The sequence below is a fragment of the Loxodonta africana genome, chromosome 10 (genome assembly GCF_030014295.1).
Source record: "Loxodonta africana isolate mLoxAfr1 chromosome 10, mLoxAfr1.hap2, whole genome shotgun sequence".
Classification (NCBI taxonomy): domain Eukaryota; kingdom Metazoa; phylum Chordata; class Mammalia; order Proboscidea; family Elephantidae; genus Loxodonta; species Loxodonta africana.
Window position 1 is genome coordinate 4,362,244 of NC_087351.1, and position 3,303 is coordinate 4,365,546.

Here is a 3,303-nt window from a genome sequence, read left to right on the forward strand (position 1 = left end):
TCAACCAAAGACTAAACAGACCCATGGAACAAAACAAGACTAAAGGGGTGCAACAGCCCTGGGGCAGGGACTGGAAGGCAGGAGGGGAACAGGAAAGCTGGTAATAGGGAACCTAGGGCTGAGAAGGGAGAGTGTTGATGTGTCGTGGGGATGTTAACCAACGTCACACAACAATGTGTGTACTAGCTGTTTGATGAGAAACTAGTTTGTTCTGCAAACCTTCATCTAAAGTAAAAAAAAAAAACAAAAAACCCTCGAGACTGCCATGACACTTCCAGTGTGGTTTCAATCTGCGTTTCTGTTATTCTGAGTGAAGTTGAAAAATTTCATGTTTAAGGTACATTTTTTAAATCTCTTTTTGTGAATTGTTTGTTAATGTCTTTTGCCCATTTTTGTACAGGATTTTTGGTCATTTTTGCCCTCAAGATTTAAGTTGTTAATAAATTATTAATATGAGTTCTTCGGATATCACCAATATGATGTAGCTGATATTATCTCTCATTTGGCCATTTGTCTTGTTTTTGCTTATGGTGATTTTGCCATGCAAAGGTTTTAATTTTTTTTTTATTAACTTTTATTAAGCTTCAAGTGAACGTTTACAAATCCAATCAGTCTGTCACATATAAGTTTACATACATCTTACTCCGTACTCCCACTTGCTCTCCCCCTAATGAGTCAGCCCTTTCAGTCTCTCCTTTTGTGACAATTTTGCCAGCTTCCCTCTCTCTCTATCCTCCCATCCCCCCTCCAGACAAGAGATGCCAACACAATCTCAAGTGTCCACCTGATATAATTAGCTCACTCTTCATCAGCGTCTCTCTCCCACCCACTGACCAGTCCCTTTCATGTCTGATGAGTTGTCTTCAGGGATGGTTCCTGTCCTGGGCCAACGGAAGGTCTGGGGACCATGGCCGCCGGGATTCCTCTAGTCTCAGTCAGACCATTAAGTTTGGTCTTTTTATGAGAATTTGGGGTCTGTATCCCACTGATCTCCTGCTCCCTCAGGGGTTCTCTGTTGTGCTCCCTGTCAGGGCAGTCATCGACTGTAGCTGGGCACCAACTAGTTCTTCTGGTCTCAGGATGATGTAGGTCTCTGGTTCATGTGGCCCTTTCTGTCTCTTGGGCTCTTAGTTATCGTGTGACCTTGGTGTTCTTCATTCTCCTTTGCTCCGGGTGGGTTGAGACCAATTGATGCATCTTAGATGGCCGTTTGTTGGCATTTAAGATCCCAGACGCCACATTTCACAGTGGGATGCAGAATGTTTTCATAATAGAATTATTTTGCCAATTGACTTAGAAGTCCCCTCAAACCATGTTCCCCAGACCCCCGCCCTTGCTCCGCTGACCTTTGAAGCATTCATTTTATCCCGGAAACTTCTTTGCTTTTGGTCCAGTCCAATTGAGCTGACCTTCCATGTATTGAGTATTGTCCTTCCCTTCACCTAAAGCAGTTGGTTTTAAATTTTTAAGTAGTTAAATTTATCTTTTTTAAAAATTGCATGTAGATTTTTAGTCATAGTTATAAAGCCTTTCCCTACATTCAGGTATAAAGGAATGCACCCATGTTTTGTTGTCTAGGAAACATAAACTTCAAGAGTAGTTCTATGTTTTGCATTCAAATCTGGGAAACAGAGCTCATCCTGTGTGTGGTCTGAGGAATGGGTCTAATTTCATCTTTGTTCCAAGTGACTATCTAGTCATCCTAACATCATTTATTGAAAAGATAATCTTTGACAAGTTATTATTATGCTAGATTTTCACATGTAGTTGGCTCTCTCTCTCTCTGGATTTTCTATTCTATTCCGATAATTTGTCTATTTATACTTTAATTTTAACTACACTGTTTTAATTTAAGGCTTCGTAAAAAACTCCTAAAACCAAAACCAGTTGCTGTGGAGTCAGTTCTGACTGATGGCAACCCCACGTGTAGCAGAGTAGAGCTGCACTCCGTAGGGTTTTCAGGGCTGTGACCTTTCAAAAGCAGGTTGCCAGGCATTTCGTTCAAGGCACCTGTGGGTAAGTTTGAACTGACAACATTTTGGTTAATAGTTGAGGGCTTAACCGTCTGCACCACGCAGGGACTCAAAGGCTTTGTAGTGTGTTTTGGTATCAGGTAGCCTTGTCCCTCCTCAGAGCTCTTGGTTTTAAATATTTTCCTAATTATTTTTGTGTGATCATTTTTCCATATGAATTTTAGGATGAACTTATTTAGCTCCCTGAAAATGCTCACTGAAATTTTTATTCAGGCCATACATATTTAACTGAAAGAGACCTGACATTTTGATGATGTTGACACATTCTTCTATTTGCTCAAGTCTACTTTTCTTTCTTTCAGGGGTATTATATAGTTTTCTTCATACGAGTTGGAACATTTTGCTTTTAAGATAATTCCTAGATATTTTATCTTTTTGTGGTTGATATTGTAAATTAAGTTTTCTTATTTCAGTTCTAAAACAAAAATCCTCACAGCTGGGCCAATGAGCAACACCATGATAAATGGAGAAAAGACTGAAGTTGTCAAGGATTTCATTTTACTCGGATCCACAATCTCAGCCATGGAAGCAGCAGTAAAGAAATCAAAAGACACATTGCATTGGGCGAATCTGCTGCAAAGGACTTCTTCAAAGTGTTGAAGAGCAAAGATGTCACCCTGAAGACTAAGGTGCACCTGACCCAAGCCATGGTATTTTCAGTTACATCATATGCATGTGAAAGCTGGACAATGAATAAGGAAGACCAAAGAAGGGTTGACGCCTTTGAATTGTGGTGTTGGCGAAGAACATCGAATATACCATGGACTGCCAAAAGAACGAACACAACTGTCTTGGAAGAAGTGCGGTCAGAAGGCTCCTTAGAGGCAAGGATGGCGAGACTGCGTCTTACCTACTTTGGACAGGTTGCTAGGAGGGATCAGTCCCTGGAGAAGGACATCATGCTTGGCAAAGTTCAGGGTCAGCGGAAAAGAGGAAGACCCTCAACAAGGTAGATTGACACAGTGGCTGCAACAAGGAGCTCAAACATAACAACGATTTTGAGGATGGCACAGAACCGGGCAGTGTTTCGTTCTGTTGTGCGTAGGGTCGCTATGAGTGGGAACCGACTCGACGGCACCTAACAACAATAATTTCAGTTCTAATTGCTATTGTTCATGTATATGAATGCTATTAATTTTTTGCTTATTATTTTTATATTGTACTACCTTGCCGAGTTCTTTGTTTGAGTTGGTTTTAATATGAATTCTCTAGGGTTTTTTGGATAGACTATTGTGCCATGTCCAACTAGAGATGGTTTTATTTCTTCTTT